Raw genomic sequence first — 18846 nt, 5'->3', positions numbered from 1 at the left:
AATCTTGGACATACTGATTCAGTGTATGAGTGTAAGTTGAAAACACCTGCAAAAATGTGAACAGTAGCTTCATTTTCAGTTTACACTGAGAAGCATTCAAAGGGAGCACATTTACTCTAGGCATAGCCTTTAACAGTGTGAACATCATTAGCTATATGTGGGAGAAGTTGCCAAAGATTAGCATATACACAGATTCTTGGTCATTGAGCAATAGCCTAGAAAGTTGATCAGGGGCCTAGTGGGAAAATATCAAAGTCAGTGAGTATGTGTGTAGAAAGATGAGAGACAAATGAGAAAGTTTTGAAAGTATGTAAGTAGTACTAAAAACAAGGTAAAAAAAAAAAAGTACTTGGTCAGTTAATACTGTGCAGTCTATACCACTAACCATTGATGATATAGTGATCTGGGAACATAATGGAGGTGTTCATAGAAACAATCACTGATGCATGGTATAGATGTGCCAGTCCATATCGAACTCACTTATGAAGCCCAGAGGCTCCTGCTGTCCTTGCGCTATCCATCTCTATTGGAGTAGATCCAATCCTCAGCCTTTGGTATCACTGCTGCTTGAAGATATCGACATGTCACTTAGGGTAGATACTGAAATGGATAGTAGTGGTTTTTTTGTTTGTTTGTTTGTTTGTTTTTGTTTTTTTTTTTTTTACAATGATAAGAGTCAGTTTTTTCCATTCAGATATGTGTTTGCCTTTACTATAATTCATGATTAAAGGACATAGGATTGCATGTTATCTAAGATGAAACCAAAAAGACACCAATGGCACACTGAAGGAGTTTGAAAAAATCCAGTGACCTTGCGATTCAGTGGTCATATGCTTACTACAGGAGCCACAAGTATGCATGCATGTCCTTCCCACCTTTTTTCCTGAATGTGACTAATAAACCTTTCTCAGCTGAAAGACAGAACAGAAAGAGGGCACAGGGCACAGAATGTTCCATTTCACAGTGGCCTCAAACTCAAGCACATCAAATAAAAATGCTCTTATGCATATGGGTGGCAAGGGAAATTTTCATTTGCAGATTTACATGCCTGTCCTTAGAGATGAAAATAGATTCATTGTCATTAGTTTTAAAGGAGTACATGCTCCATCAAGTTTCTGAAGACAATGGGATTCTCTGGGGTTAAGAAGATTCATATGTCTCCCTAACACTGACTTCTGCACAGAGGGTTTGTACTTAATTATCTCACCCGCATTACTAGGCAAGAACGGATGATGTGACTTAATTTAAATATAGGATTCTATTGAAAGAATGAGTGGCTCATTTAAGTACACAATAGATTCTTATTGTTCTTCAATAGAATATTATAATCTCCTGAGGTCCACTCTAGCCTGATAAATACATCCCATCAATAATGTAATGGCAAAATCATTAATAGTTTCCACCATGTCTCATTTGCACACTATCTCCTCAGAGCCATTCTGGGATTTGATGACAGCATCCTCATGTGGATTGGGTACTAGAGTTGCCATGCTAATGAAAATATACTACAGAATGATGTTTTTTTATTTTTCTTTGTTTAAATGAGGGGTAAAATATTTTGTCATGTTTAGAGGAGCCATTCTAAAAGAATTTGTCCACTTTACTGATAACAATTGTATAAATAGTGAAATAAATGCACTATTTATATGAGAAATGGAGTAATGGTCCAGTCCCACATATGTAATTCAACGCTCACTATCTGGATTTTGAGAAAAGTGAAGCCTCTCAGGATTAAGAAAACAGGGGCTATATCTTCTAAAAATCATTTCCTACAAGTACTCTGTCCTTCCCCTTCCATTTGATTATCAGACATATGATTGGCTGCTACTACCTATCAATCTAGTAATTTATTCCTGATAGGGTATTTCCAGAATGCAAAATAAGAGGAACACTGTCTCAGTATCTAACATAATCTTTTAAAATGTCATTTACTTGTGGACTGGAAATAGGATGGAAAGAATGGAAACATATAGTGTTATGGTTTGTATATGCTCGACCAAGGGAGTGGCACTATTAGAAGGTGTGGCCTTGTTGGAGTAGGTGAGTCACTGGGTGTGAGCTTTAAGACCTTCATCCTAGCTGCCTAGAAGTCCAGTCTTCTTCTAGCAGCCTTTAGATAAAGATGTGGACCTTTCAGCTTCTGCACTATGCTGCCTGGATGCTGCCATGTTCCCACCTTGAGGATAATGAACTGAAATTCTGAATCTGTAAGACAGCCCCAATTAAATGGCGTCCTTTACAAGACTTGCCTTGGTCATGGTATCTGTTCACAGCAGTAAAACCCTAAGACAAATGTTATTACTGAATTTTAGCTGGCATATGAATGATGACATTTACCACTCCCTACTCAATTGTAATTCAGCTTCCATTTACCTAACATGCTATCTTTCCATTTCTTTTTTAAATTTAATTTACTTTTTTATATATTCACTTTATATCCCACTCACTGCCCCCCTCCTGGTTACCTATTCCCACAATCCTTTCCTCATGCTCCATATTAGGTGCGTCCTCTTCCACTGAGGCCAGACAAGACCGTCCAACTAGAAGAACATATCCCACAGACAGGCAACTGCTTTTGAGATAGCACCCATTCTAGTTTTTCTGGACCCACATGAAGGTTAAGCTGCACATCTGCTACATGTTTTGTGGAAAGATCTAGGTCCAAGAAAGTTGACTCTGTTGGTTTTCCCTCAGAGTTCCTATCACCTTCAGAACATGTAATCCTTCCTCCTATTCTTCAATGAGTCCCCAATCTTCATCCACTATTTGGATATGGATGTCTGTATCTGTCTGAGTCAGCTGCTAGGTGGATCCTTTCAGAGGACAACATGGTCCTGTCTGCAAGCATAACAGAGTATCAATAATAGTGTTAGTGATGGGTACTTGCCCAAGGGATGGGTCTCAGTTTGGGTTATTGCTTGGCCATTCCCTCAGTCTCTGCTCCATTCCCCATGTCTGTATTTCTTGTAGACAGGTTAAACTTTGGGTTGAATGTTTTATGGGTGGGTGGGTGAGGGGTTATGGGGAGGGAAATGGGGGGTTCAGGGTCAGGTGTGGGGAAGAACAGAAGGCCAAATGGCCATGAACATAAATAAAAATCTGCAACTGACAGGGGTGCAGAGGTGGTGGGTATCTCCAGGATGAGACAGAGACCTTGGATAAGTGAGGAACCCAAGAATCAGTGGGGGTGACCTTAGTTGTGACTCACCATATTGGGGATATGGAAAGTGAAGAGGTCACATCCTGTAGCCAGGCAGGAACCCCAGTGGAGTGACAGAGACATCTTTCCATTTTTTAATGATCATAAGAAAATATGCTAAACTGAGTGAAAGAAGATAATCTTTTGCTGTGCCTATAAATAAAATTTTAAACAAATATTTTAAACTAGCTATACTGTAGCTTTTGTGACCATGTCAATAGCTGATATATGTCAATGTTGGATCAACTCAATATTTGCCATGTATCTGGGATATGTATCATTTTGGTTAAATCTTAATGGCATCAATAATATGTTGTTTAAACTACAACAGGTCAATACAATAGATATAGTTTTGTTTTATCTTTAAAACAGCTCCAACTGAAAACTGATCACATGGTTTTAGTGTAAAAAAAAAAAAAAGTAGGGACTTTTTCTTGAAAACTAGGTCCTGTGGCACTGTTTTGGAAAGTTACTGAAAATACCATAGGTGCAAAGTGGCTGAAGCAACAAGTCTTTAGGACATGCCCCCTATTTGATAGACTGGCCAACTTCCTTTAGGTTCTCCTTTTTCTGACCTTAGGTGCAATAGCTACCTCATGCTCTTCCTGCCTTTCCTGCCTCATGCCTTCTCTGCCACAATGTACTATCTTTTCTCGAATTGTAAACCAAAATAAACTGTTCTTCTCAAGTACTTAATCACTTCAGAGAGAACAGTACCTAAGAGGGTAGTATAAAGTGATTTGTGGGACCAATTTATATTTAGTTTTTCTGTTAGGAATCCTATTCTTATCTGCCAATCTTGTAGACACATGCCATGGGCTTAATAGAAGAATAATCATTTCTTATAATTTACCAGTTCCTCGGAGTTAACAAGATGTGTTGCTTTTGCTGAGGACCCATGTTAGGTTCCTAGCACCCTCATGATGGGGCTTACACCCACCTATAACTCTAGCTTATTAGATCTGATTCTTTCTTCTGGCTTTTGTGGCCCAATCAAACATATGTGGCATACATTCATAACTTTCACAAACACACATACAAATACATAAAAAGAAAAGCCTTTGCAAATATCTATTTTGTTTAATAATACATGAATTACTGGAGTCATTAACTGTTTTGTGTTTCTTATATAATTCATAAGAGTTTTAAACATTTAGAATATGAAACTCACTTGGGTGTTTAAATGTATAAGAATTAAATGATGTTTTGTGTAAAGTTCTGCTACTAAAAAATAGGTAAAAAATTGAATTTAATTCTGATTTGTGATTGACACCAATTGTTTTCATAATTTACAAGATTCATTCCCCAAATTTCATTGCTCTCCTCTTCACATACTATAACACATCTATAAACATGAGCTGTATTTGACTTATATTTTCTGGTCTACATTATTTTGTTCATTTTAATTCAAACTGTGTTTTCATAAATGACCTATAAATTAAGATTTTTATTTCTACATTCTGCTCTCATTGTCACTCTAAGATAATCAGATATGGTTCATTAAGTTAATAATTATTCACATCTTAAGTTACTTCCCCAATTTATGTGATTACTTGATTTTCTCCTCAAAGGATTTCTACAGATTTCTCAAATGTCTCTATCTGTGAAAATTTCATTAAGATACCTTGTAACATTTCTCAGGAATGTTAATTAATCTGTTATTTATAGTAATTTTCTGGCATATTTTTTGTCATGACATTTTCACTGTTTCTATGTCTGAAGCACACTCAGCTATACTGAATTGGTTTCTTTTTTTTTCCTGAATACAGATATTCTTTCTTTCATGTACTGGCTCATTCCCAAATAAAATTTTAATATTTCCAATAATATCCTAATTTAAATCCATAATATGGTATCTAGAAATCATTATGAAAGACAAGCAAAGATACTGTTTATTATAAACTGGCTAGACAATGAAATTAATTTTATTAGAATACTTTAGTATTCTGAGATTTTAGTGATAGTTCTCTTACGGAATGAAGAGTTAGAAGTCAAAATTAATTTCCAGATGATCAAGAAAGATGTTTCATCTAAGAAGAATTTTTAAAAGATGTTCCATTTTATGCTGGATAAGACTTCAGAAAGGACCATAGAATTAATGATATTCTGAGCCATAAAAGTTTCTATGTACATCCTTATAATAAAAACTTCTGCTCTGTGAAGGATGGTGCTAAAGAAATGAAAGATGACACAAATGTGGAAAAATATTTGCAAAATTTATATGTTAAAAATTTTTCTAAAGTACAAAAGTCTATATATGTAATATATAAAAGTCTCTCTATATAAAATATATATAAAAGCCTCTATATAAAATGAACAACTAAGGACTGAGTAAGAGGTATAAACAGATACCCCTAAATAAAGATAATCCCTATATAGAAGAATGATAACTATATAAAAACATATCCAATTTTATGTGTTACCTGTGAAGTAATATTAGGTATCACTACCCATATGTTAAGACAACTAAAGTACAACTTACTGAGAAAAATGAATGCAGGGGTTTACAGAGAAGTAGAAAACACTATTTACAGTTGATTGGAATAAAAACCACATAGACATTTTGAAAGTTGATCAAGGAAATATGTCCTTACTATAAGATCTCCTTAACACATGTCTAGTTCCTTACTCAAGTGAGTTCTGTCAGGAATCTCCATGAATTTCTATTTATGTTATGTATTATATTTGTTCATGATCACTATAACTAGAAACCACCAGATGTCCTTATAAAAATGAATGATATGTAGATAAACTATAAGAATATCCATACAATGGAATATTACTTAGTGGTTAAAATACAATTATCAATCCATGAAAAACAAGAAATGTACATGAAAATTGCTCAATTATAAAGTATGGTAAACTGCGCATACTATAACATATTCATATCAATTTCTGAAATGTCCAAAATTATAATGATAATAGAAATCGCATAAGTTGGAGTAAGTTGGTTGGTAAATCACAAGAGATACATGTTAGAGAAGTGACCATATACTATATAGTCTAGTAATTGCTGAGAATTGTCACAGCATCCTCAGCAAAGACCAGTGTTAGCAAAGACCAACAAAGACCAGCAAAGAATGGCAAGGCATACCAAGGCCACACAGGGTTGTCCCCTCTCCATTTGGCTATATTAGTATCTTTTCCAAACATCATGTGTTCTCTCAAGCATATGCTCTAGCAAAACATCACATGCCCTGTTTTCTGCGCAGTTTCCAGGAAAACAACACAAGTCTGTTCTCAGCAAAACATTTTCACATGTGTCTGTTTCAGCAAAAAACATTCTCTCATAAAACACTTTCCAGAAAAATATTACAACGGAGTTTCCAAATTACCTAGTATTACCTCTTTTGTTTCACGTCTTTTTTTTTTTTTTTAATATAGCATGTCTCCCCTCCCCAGCCTTGTTTCAATGACCTAATTGATTTGAAGTTGTTCTTCATCTTTCTGGGAATTTAAGTATGATGTAATTAGATATGATTTTTAAGGTCTTTTATTGGTCTGTTTCACCCCTGACATCTTTAGGTGGATGGATGTTTAAGTATATAGTCAGACACTGATTTTCAAATAGACTTCTCTGCATCCTTGTCCTTTCTCTTCTTCTGGAATTTAACTTAAATTGATAGCAGGCCGTTTATATGATAGGCTGTGAAGCATCTTCTTTACTACTCTGAGTTCAAATGAGAAAACTTCCATTGGTTTATTTTACCTTGCTTAGCCTTTATTTTTGTTTCTTCAACCTTCTGTTAAAATTACTTTGTATAAATGTTGTAAAGTGTGATTATTTTATTTATTGTGCCTCTTCACTGAATCATTTGGGTACAAGCATATATTCTTTTGTTTAATTAGTTTCAGATCATTCTGTTCCATCATGACTTATTTCTTTATTTATTGCACTTTTATGTCTAAATTTTTATCCTTTGGAGTTTTATGTGTATGTTCTAAGATCAAATATTTCTCAAGGAATAACCAATATCTTCTTAATCCATGACTCCTATGTTTTATTAAAAAGTGAGTTACAAAGGAAATGTTGGTCGAGAACGAAGAGATGTATTAGTCACAGTCCTTATATCCTTATACAAATCATAATGATTCTTTGCCTACTTAAATAATAGTAGAAGTCACTTAAGTAGTCCCAAAATTTATGTATCCAGAAATGGCCTTTTACATGTGCTAGTCTTCTCATTAATGTTTGTGACATTCTAGTTTAAATCACATGCTGTATGTGATTCTATTATCTTATCTTTGCACATTGTAGATCATTAGCTGCCTCTTTGAAAAAAGCCAGCTTCAGGATTGTGAGATTGTACAGAGTACAAACTCCTGGCCTACAGGTACCTTACTTATTGTCCAGGAAGAATAATAATATAATTAATTTACACACATTCCCACTGACGGGTATTAAAATAATACCACTTGAAAGCTCAAATGCGTGTTTCAGTAATATCCTTGAAATCCCTACCTCATGGCCCTCTCTTGAGTCTGACAAATTGGTAGCTACTGTTTTATCATCACAAGATCCTAATTCTCTGAGGAACCTCCAGATTTTTCAGCATCAACGGAGGAGTATTCACCTTGTTCTACATCCTTGCCTTTACATGCTGTCACTTGTGTATTTGCTAGCCATTCTGATTGGTATAGGGTGGAATCTCATAGTCATTTTGATTTGCATTTCCCTTATTATTTTGAACATTTCTTTGTTCAAAGTGCTTTTCAGCTATTCTAGATTCTTCTGTTGAGAATTCTCTGTTTAGGTCTGTTCCCTATTTTTAAATTGGTTTATTTAGTTTTTAGTAGTCTAACTTCTTGAGTTCTTTACACATTTTGAATATTAGCCCTCTGTCAGATGTAAGAATGAAGATCCTTTTCTAATCTGTAGGTTGTTTTGTCCCATTAATAGTGTCCTTTGCTTTACAGAAGGTTTTCAGTTTCAAGAGGACCCATTTATAAATTGTTGATCTTAGAGTCAGAGGCACTGGAGTTCTTTGCAGGAAATTTTTTCCTGTGTCAATGTATCCAAGGCTGTTTTCCACTTTCTCTCCTATTAGAGTCATTGTGTCTAGTTTTATGTAGAGATCTTTTATCCATTTGGACTTGAGTTTTCTTCAGAGTGATAAATATGCATTCTTTTGCATGCAGACCATCATTAGACCAGCACCATTTGTTGAAGATGCTTTCTTTTTTCCAATGTCTGGTTTTGACTTCTTTGTAAAAAAAAGAATTAAGTGTCTGTAGTTGAGTGGGTTTTTTTTCCTGAGTCTTCGATTCTATTCCATTGATCAACCTGTCTATCTGAAGATCCAACTATACCACTCCTGAGCATATACTCAAAAGATTCTCCATCATATCACAAGGACATAGGCTCAACTATGTTTATAACCACCTTATTCATAATAAACAGAGACTAGAAGTACACAAGATATCCCTTAACTGAAGAATGAATACAGAAAAGGTGGTTCACTTACATAATGGACTACTATTCAGGTATTAAAAACAAAGACATCATGGATTTCGCAGGTAAATGGATGGAACTAGAAAATATCATTCTCAGTGAGGTAACCCAGACTCAAAAGGGCATACATGTGATGTACTCACTGATAAGTGGATATTAGCCAAAAAGTATAGAATAACCATAATTTACTCCACAGACTGTAAGAAGTTAAACAAGAAGAATGGCCCAAGTGAGGATGCTTAAATCCTACTTAGAAGGAGGAATGAAATATTCATGGGAGACAGATTAAGGGAGGTGTCTGGGTGGGAGAAGAGAGGGGAAGGGGAAAAGGAGCAGGATCAGGTATGGGAGGAGACAGAAGAGAAGCCCAGATGACAAGAAGAATGAATGGATATGTAGCTGTTAGAAGTCGGGGATGGGGAAATCTCTAAAAAGATCCCAGAGACCTGGCATGAGGGAGAATCCCAGGACTCAGTGTGGGTCATCTTAGCTGAAATGCCTAACAGTGGGATTGTCAAGACCACCATCAGTAGTCAGACATAACCTCCAGTGGAGGGATAAGAACACTAACCCACTTACTAAATGTTCTACCCCAAATTTCACCTGTCTAAAAAAAGAAATGCAGGGACAAAAATGTAGCAGAGACTGAAGAAAAGGCTGAGCAATGTTGGGCCCAACTGGGGATCTATTTCATAGACAGAAACCAATCCCTGATACCATTACTGATGCTTTGTTGTGCTTGTAGACAGGAGACTAGTATGGCTGTCCTCTGAGAAGCTCTACTCAAAAGCTGATTCAGACAGATGCAGATACTTACAGCCAACCATTGAGTGGAGATCAGGGACCCCTATGGAAGAGGACGGATTACAGAAAATAAAGGGGATGGCAACCCCATAGGAACCTGGATCCCTGGCAGCTCCCAGAGACTAATGAAACAACCAAACAACATACATGAGCTGGTCTGAGGCACTCTGCACTTATGTAGCAGAGGGTTGCCTTCTCTAGTCTCAATCTGCACTTATGTAGCAGAGGGTTGCCTTGTCTAGCCTCAGTCTGCACTTATGTAGCAGAGGGTTGCCTTGTCTAGCCTCAGTCTGCACTTATGTAGCAGAGGGTTGCCTTGTCTAGCCTCAGTAGGAGAGAATGTGCCTAATCCTATAGAGACCTGATGTCCAGAGTCCGGGGACACGGGGGAGGGGGGACTTCTCAGAGGCAAAGGGAAGAACAGATGAGGGGAACAACTCTGCAAGGAGGTATCTGTAGAAGGACAACATTTGGAATGTAAATAAATACAATAAACAATTAACGAAAAAAATCTACTCTACCCAAGATGATAGTTTTAAAGATCATTAGTCTAAATGAGATTTGAGTTCGATTGTAACAAACGGAGCAAAGATAAGTCATAATAAAGCAAAGAAATAGGATAAGGTTAAAGGAAAGAAAAGAGTCTACAAAAGGGATAGGAAGCCTGGCCAAGTGTGAGTTAATACATAGGAGGGTGGTTAAAATTTACACAGGAGGAGGAACACATAGAATGATAACCAAGAGAAACAATGTATATATGAAAATACCATAAAAACCTATTACTTTGTATTCTAATTTTAAAAACAAATAAAAGTAGTCCTAATGATGCTTTGGAATGCTGCTCAATTCAATTTGACCCATTTTAGGTAACATTGTTTCAGCCTTAGAATGAGAAGAATATGATAATTCTTATCACATAAGCATATAACAATAGATTCTAGATATGAACCTTCCCTCAAATACAAATCTATGGGGGGAAATGTATACCTACAGGCAACTGACTTTAAGTTAAAGTATAATTGTGTATGATTTTGGCCTATAGTTGTTAAAGAAAGATATATACTTTTAAAAAAAAGTTTTGGTTCTCTGTGAATTTCACATCATGTACCTCAATCCCACTCATCTACCCCTCCCCTTGTATCTGCCTTCCATACTTGCAACCTCTTCTCTCTCAACAGAGAAAAGAAAAAAAAATCTCTTTGTGGAATCTCTAGTGTGTCACACTATTTCCCAGAGTATACCTTTTTATTCCCACACATGTTTGCTTACAAATGTTTTTTTGCAATGTCACGTTGGTTTTATATAAGGCTTCTAGCTTCTCTTTATCAATACTGGAACCTCACTGGGACTCCTCTCAGATATCCTATTGTTGTGGAGATCCTGTATTTCTGCATGTATAGGACTGGCCACTTCATGGACTCCAGCAGCTCATCAATAGGGTAGATGTTTGGGTAGGTCAGTTCAACTCCTGGATCCTGAGAGGTATCTGAGCTGGCCTACCTGGCACCTCACACCCTCACCAGGAACCCCTGAAACCAGTCAGTTCTACCCTCCTGTCCAGGAGAGATGGAGGGCCTCCTCTCTTGAGTCTTGCAGCTGGCGAGAAACAAGGCCAGTTCTTCCATTCACATGTGGCTTGTTCGCCCAGGGCCAGCTCTCTAGATAAGAAGCCTCACTTACAGGATCTAGGATGCCATGTTGCTTAAAATGAATTTGTGCAGAATCCCAGAAGATGTCACCAAGTGTCAAGCCTGACTCATCATTACACTGGGAATAAAATCTTAAAACTATATTGAAAAGAGTATATGTTAGTATATTAAAAATGATGGTTATTTGCTAACAGAGCATTTTTATCTCTAGTGAATGATTATAGTAGTATAAAAAACATGTAATCTCAAACTAACAATGCAGAATGTAATATGCTAGGTGCCTTACTATTTTAACAACTTACATTTTTAAAATAAATAAATGTTGAGTAATAATTGCTTCAGTACATATTCTTTTATGGCTACAAGCACACTTGTTAATGCAATAACATTAAGTAAGCTTCTCTTGAGAAATGAGATCCTTGTAGCTACGTTACTTAAACACTGGCCTTTGATGTTCATGCATTTAAAATGGAAGGTTTTGAAAACTGTAGACGATACATGGGAAGTGTGTTATATAACACTTTGTGATTCTATGGAAACAAATTGAGCAGGATATAGTTTTAAAAGACAGTATTGGGACTTGTCCTTTCTGGAGTTTATGACTGACATTATAAACGTCCTAGAAGATTTACTGAATTGGCACTTAGTGAAAGAGGTCTCTACATTTTTTCCTTCCACAGATCAATGAAGACTTCATTTTGAGAATTAATCACACCTAAGGAAAATGTGGTGGAAAATAAAGAAAATAAGAAATGGAAACCCAAAATGATTTCGCTTGGCAGGTAGAAATGAGCAATCAATGGTGATATTTGCAGTCAACAGGATTGCCCAGACCCGTGTGCGTCCAGTCAGATGCTTTCAAGTAAAACTTGTTGGTCCCTCTAAATCACTGACACAGTACCACTGAAGTAGCAGATTTTTTTCTTCATATATTTGTAACACTCACATCATGGAGCAGTAAAAAAAAAAATGCATAGTGGTAGCTTATGCTTAGTAAAAAGGAGCAAAAAACATATTTAAGTTTATGAAAAGTTCTTAGGTAAGGACTATATTCCTTCTTGTTGTCCTATTAAATGGGATACATCTTATAGTATATCTTTCTAATGTCTATTTATTTACCTTATTCTAAATGTATACAAGACCCCTAATAATCATGAGGGTAATGAGTATATTTTATTATATATTTTATTTATTTATAATAAATAAATAAAAGTTTTTCTTTTTTCATTTAAAAAGAGGACATAAAAACTGATTTAATATTTATTTCTTTCATTAACATTTTTTAAATCAGACAAATTCTATTTTTCTTGCGTGTACACAGATTCCTGTATTAAGTGAGGGCAATAACATATGTTCTATCTACAGTAGTAAAATTAAAGTGGGACCTTAATATTCCTTAAGGAATATGTAACAGAAAAACACAAAGCAGTATTCATCATAAACCTGGGAAATCCATGGTGATGGAAATACAAGTAGTTTGGAGGCTGAGGCAGTTTGATATCTGTGATGAGTTCTAAATCAGCCTTGACTAAAGCATGCAGGCCCTATGTAAAAATTTAACATGAGAGAGAGAGAGAGAGAGAAAGAGAGAGAAGGAAGAGCGGGGGGGGGAAGAAAGAAGAAAGAGAGAGAAAGAAACAAAACAGATTTTGAGAAAAGATTCCTTAGCATAAGTGAATGGTTTTGGAATGAAATAATAATAATCACTGAGTAGCAAATAATCTTCATGTGTCAGGGCGCTTACTAAGGCTGACCTAACAAGACCCCCGAGTGATCAGGATATCAGATCTGTATTCCATGCTTGGGAGAGTGAGAATCTAAGAAAAATTACTTCCTAATAATTGTTATGTTACTAAAGGAAAAAAAAACAAGCTACAACAAAAAATGACACATAGATTAACATAGTTTTTATTTTGTGCAATGTTCGGCTTAATGATTCAAACTTTCTATTTTTTTTTTCTTGGCAATTAGCACCACCAAAAGCTAAAAGCCTTTATTGTGGCAGTCTCTGTGGTGGTCTTGCTCTGTCATAGTTGAAACTCATACATTCAGAACAGGAAAAACAAGATCAAGACAGTAATGTAAATAAAATACCATGCTTTAAGAAACCGTCATTGTTCTGAAGGTTAATTCACTGTGCGGGTGTTGATGGGTCCATCAAGCCTGTCTGGGACTGTTTGATTGTTACCTTGCAAAGGAACAATTAGAATTTGTACATCTGGGGATTTTTCAACGTAAATAGTCAGGGTAGTGAGAATGCACAGAAGAAAATGCTCATACAAGAAATTCTAGCCCTTTTTCTGAAGCAATGCAACTAGTAATACTAGTAATAGTCAAGTAATAGTCAAGTCAGGGATAAAGGCACAAACTGAATAGACTACTTCTGGTAGTCTCTGGTATTCATGGAGTTCAGGAAACAAAATACATTCAAATCACTCATGTCTTCTCAGGATAAGGCCATTATGTAGACTTTTTAAAAAAGGGATTATGTAGTCTTGCATCCTTTATTGAATATAATGTGGTTAGCTTAATAATGTTGAACAACTTACTGGCATGATAGAAAAGTTGTTGACTGTATTACTAGACTATTGCTGGCATTCCAGTCCACTTTACCCAAGAGCACTGAGGGGACACTTTAGCAGAATCACTTTGCTGATGAAAAAACCAAAGTTAGAATAGTTATGTAACTTTCTAAGACCACATTGTACCTAGTTTTGGAGCTGGAATTTGAAGCCAAGTCTGACTATAAAATTTAAATCTGCAAAAAAGCACAGATGTCATGTACATTCATGAATGTTATAGAGATCTTTTTCTGTTTCTTGCTGAAGATCCAGCCATCCTACACTCTGATTATTATGATCTTAGGATGACTGAATTTATTTTAAATAAATAGTTACTTTTAGATTTAAGACAATTAGCATTAAAGGGGCAGATGGTTCTTCTGCCATTAGTGTCCATCTACAGAGGAAAAGGAACATAACATACCCTGTATTAGCCACACCATGACTCATCATTGCAGCCAACTCTTTGTAACTTTCTTCCTCCCCTTCACATATATTAATGCATTCTGGTTACCTGACTCTGTGCAGCAGTATCAGTAAAGAAAATGACATTTTTTTTTAAGTTGGGGAATTAGGAAGTGATGCATCACCTCTTAGTCTTGTCTGACTCATTACACAAAGCTTCTTTTCAATGACTTGCTTACAAGGACAATAAGAAAGACCTTCTTCCTCACATACTCTTTCTTGTATAAGAACCAGATCCACTTTCAGTTGGTTGAAGACAAAGAGAGGTATTAGAACACTTCAGATGGTCACATTAGTCTTGGCCCAGTTACTATAACCTCATGGTCATTTCTAAAGCCTGAAGATCTAGGCTCACGTTTGCTATTTGTGAAAACTTCTGTATCCATCGTTTAGCAATAGAAGATTGTCAGACAAGTACTGAGTGCGGCTCCTTCTTGGGCTGACATTACTCATCTTCTGAGCACACCATATTCACCTGACATGTGACAGTATGGGACTGATTACAATAGGATGTTGTTAGTGCTAGTGACCCAAATTTTTGTCCCCAGGTGAAACTGTAGTCTCTAAAAAAAGGCAACATATGGAGTCTGAGGAAGATAGTTCAGTAAAGTAGTTCTTACTGTGCAAGCATAAGAATCTGAGTTCAAACCCAAGGTCCACATAAAAGTGGGCCATGGCAGTGAGATGCTAAAAACTCGGGTAGGAGTCAGGTGGATCTTTGGTGTTCTTGATTCAGTTAGTCTAGCCAAATTAGTAAGTGTCAGATTCAGTGAGAGACCCTGTCTTAAGAGAATAAGATGCAGCATTATTGAGGAAGATACCCAGTGTCAAACTCTTATCTCCACATTTACATAAATACATATGTATACAGACACCCCACTCACATACATGTGGCTACACATAGGAACACTTATATACACCCCCCCACACACACACACATGACAAAGTTCAAGTTAGTGTTGATAGTATGACCCTCCTGCTCTCCTCCTGCAAGTCTGACAATCTCAGGATCTGGTTGTGAAGAAAGATGTCACAGAAAGAGACCTGCATCACAGAAATGCTTGCTGAATCTTATAATTCACTGTGTGGAAGAAGCCTCCTTTTCTTTTCTCTTTCATTCAAGAAGGAGATTCTTGTTCCATGCAAAGGATGCAGTGGGACTTATCAGTCTCGCTAAAGCATTAATGCCTTTTCTTCATGCCCCTCTACTGATTTTAAAACCTGAAGTTTGGAACACTGAGAGAGTGTGTTTCTAAAGGTCTCTTATTTGTAGCTTTTGCTTCTGTGCATGAGTTGGACCTGTTTCCTCATGCATGTGCTACCTGTCTTTGCCTTCTAGAACTTTCCAGAAGCCTAAAAGCAATGGGGCATCTTTGTCATTACTGTAACACAGTGTGCCAGAATAAAACTTTTTTTTCAAGAACATAAAGTGTTTTATATAGTGATTGGAGCTAAGCAACAGAGATACTTTTTAAAAGACACTCATAACAGATTCTCTAAATCAGGCAATGTTATGCCAAGGTTGTATTTCTAAGTCTGTATCCTTAAGGGAAGAAGATTTGTAAAGGAAATATTGTGAGGTATTTTAAAGTGGTGAATGCCACTATATTTTTATTATGGAAGTGTATATACTGATCTTGGAATATGATTACTGAGAACTATATCCACACATAATTGCACTGTCACAGGTCCATGTAATCCTGACAAAATTTGAAGGATGTTTATAGATTTTATCATTTACCTTGGGAGTATTCATTTAGATCTGATAACATCATAGTTATGTAAGATGTCCAAATCTTAGTTTTGTTTTATGTTGGTGTGATAAAAAATATTCTGATAAAATCAACTTAAGGGAAAAGGTACTTTTTTTGATTCATGGTTCTATGTTTTATTGTAGAGAATGTCAAGGCAACAGGAACTTAAAGTGTTTAGTCATATGGCATTCATGGTAAAAAGCAAAGCACAATGAGTTAGTGCATGTTTGCCAGCAGCACCCAGCTTGCTCTCTCCAATCTTGTATTATACAAAATCCCTTGCTGACAGATTGGTGCCACCCACAATTGGAGTCTCACCACTTCAATCAACATAAGCAAGACAATAAGGAACAAACATGCTCTCAAGTGTCTATGTAGGCAGTTTTACTCTGAGACCCTCTAACCATCACAATTACCAGAGGAACGATGATTTAAGAATATTCAGGGCTTCTGCAAAATTTAGTTTTTGAAAGCAGTGATTTTGTCAAATATGATAACACAACAATATTCTTTGTCAAAAGATGTATTCCAATTTTACATGTAGGAAACAAGGCTATTATACATTAGTCTGAGGCATCATATCTTTACATAAATTTATGCTTTAAGGTGCTCTGTATCCTGTTATATAGCCAATATCCCCTTTCATATAAGTTTTTATGTTGAAATTCTTCTCCATCAGTGATTGTTTTCATATAGTTATCTACCATGTGAACATTTTGGCCCTACATCTTAGTTGCCCAGATAAATTGATCACTAAGCAGTAAGAATCATTCCTTATCTGAATGCTTATTGAATTTGGATTACATAACATAGGTATTGTAGTTATTTCTATTGTCACCATGGCCAAGTAAATAATGGAAAGAACTAAAGAAGAAAAAAATTATTTGGACTCATGGCTCAAGGCATATTGTCCGTTATGGCAAAGAAAGCATGGCGGCTGGAGGGCTGTCTCTGTCTGCAGGATCTTGCAGTGGAGGTTTTACAGGACACCAACCAGGAGGTAGAAAGTGGAGACTAGACCTGGAGTTGAGCTAGATGTCTCAGATGCATATTTCAGTGATTCACTTTCTTAAGCCACCCTCCTCATGTCAGAGTTTCCTCTACCATCCAAGCAGTACCCTCAGCTCAGGACCTACTCATTTTTGAATGAGAGCAATGGGAAATGTTTTATTCATTTACATCCTTTCAAATACATTTTACCTAATTTGTCCATGAAAACTATCATGAAGTCTGTCTTCTCTAACTTATCCAAAGTCAGCTAATGTCAGTGGTTGATTATCAATTGATATATAAAGTATGGTGGAGGCTTATAAAAAGTAATAACTAAATTCTATGAGAAAAACGATTCAAATTTTGGAAAAAAAGGCAATCTTCAGAACAGTGACAGATGTTTCATTCCTACAAGTCCTTAAGCACAAGAAAGCTACAATTGTTTAAACATCATTTTTACAACAAAGGGTACTGGAACACACTCATTCAAATGCATATGTATAGTAAAAAAAAAAGCATTTCAGAAGCGAACATTATAAACTTCTTTAAAATTAACTCAACAGGGATTATAAATCTAAATGTAAGAGTCTACACTATAAAATCCCAGCATGCACCTTAAAGTACAGCACAGAAAAAAAATCTTGATGTAATGGAACATAGCAATGACTTTATTTTTATATACAAGAGATGCAAAAATCTTTAAAACAAAATTGTTACATTTGAAAATGTATTTTCTGACAAGGGCGATGCCAAGGGATGACGAGACGAATTACACATTAAAAAAAGAAAATACTTGCTAGTGACCTATTTCATACAGTACTTACCCCAAATACACTAAGAATTACCAACACTAAGAGATGAAGAACTTGATTTAAAATGTAGGTAAGAAACCTAAACACATTCTCTTTTCAGAAAGGAAATATTTCTATCAAAAAAGTCACATTGAATAGTGCTGGTCTTCATTGTGCTGTGTAACACAGCCTGGCCTGGCATGCAGGAACATCTGGCCTCAGCTTTCCCTGTGCTAGGATGATAGGCATGCACTGTAACATCTGGTCATTGTTTTTGTAAGTATTCATTATGCTTTGTTAAGTGCCTTTTCTATGTTTAAATAGTGTTTGGGAAAACTTACTATGCAATTTCTTATTAAACTGTGATTATTGAAATACATGTATTTGCTTTCAGCATGCTCTTCTCAAGTAGAAAAAGAATCACCCTTGCATTTTATGTTACAGTTCTCCAAGACTTGATAAGACCTACTGGGAAGTAAAAGAAGTACCAGGAAAGAAGAAACAATTGCTTTATCATTTTAGTATTCTAAACAAGTTTAGTAATTTTTTAATCATTTAAGACAGAGTAGTTTGTTCCCTTGATGAGAGTAATTCTAAAAATTCAAACATATGGTGAGGATATTTACAAAGAGAACACAATCCTATTATGGGGTTGATGACCCCAAATCCCTGTCCAATCAAGCCTACTTGTTAGGGAATAAAAATGACTCATTTGATTGTCTACAGAATAATGTAGTATTAAAATGCAATGCTTGAAATAACTATTTGTGAATGTTCTTTGAGGTAATTGTGAATTATAAATATTTTGTAGGAAAAAATTCTAGTTAGATAAGAATCTAACTAAAACTTTACATGCTGGAAAAGCATGTATGTACTTCTTAACCTGAGTTACACAACTCTGTAGACCAACATAACTGAAAACGTACTTATCCAGCTACCATTAACTATTTGGGTTATAGCAAGTAAGTACTTCTTAACCTGAACTACACAACTCTGTAGACCAACATAGCTGAGGGATTATTTTTCCAGATACCATTAACTATTTGGATTGTTTCAAACACAATAACAAAAGAAGTCTGGAAAAATCTTGTCAAATTTGAAAGTCATTTTCTTCAATTTTTATTTAACTTCTTTGGTTCACATTGCCTTATATGTGTAGAGACCTTGTCCTAGATTAGAAG

General features: G+C 35.8%; 1 pseudogene; it reads right to left on the bottom strand.

Moving 5' to 3' along the window:
* Positions 1-18846, bottom strand: part of LOC117713406 (actin, cytoplasmic 2 pseudogene) — a 96576-nt pseudogene that overhangs the window by 55971 nt on the left and 21759 nt on the right.

The sequence above is a fragment of the Arvicanthis niloticus genome, chromosome 8, assembly GCF_011762505.2.
Source record: "Arvicanthis niloticus isolate mArvNil1 chromosome 8, mArvNil1.pat.X, whole genome shotgun sequence".
Lineage (NCBI taxonomy): Eukaryota > Metazoa > Chordata > Mammalia > Rodentia > Muridae > Arvicanthis > Arvicanthis niloticus.
This window is presented reverse-complemented; position numbering and strand designations above follow the sequence as displayed.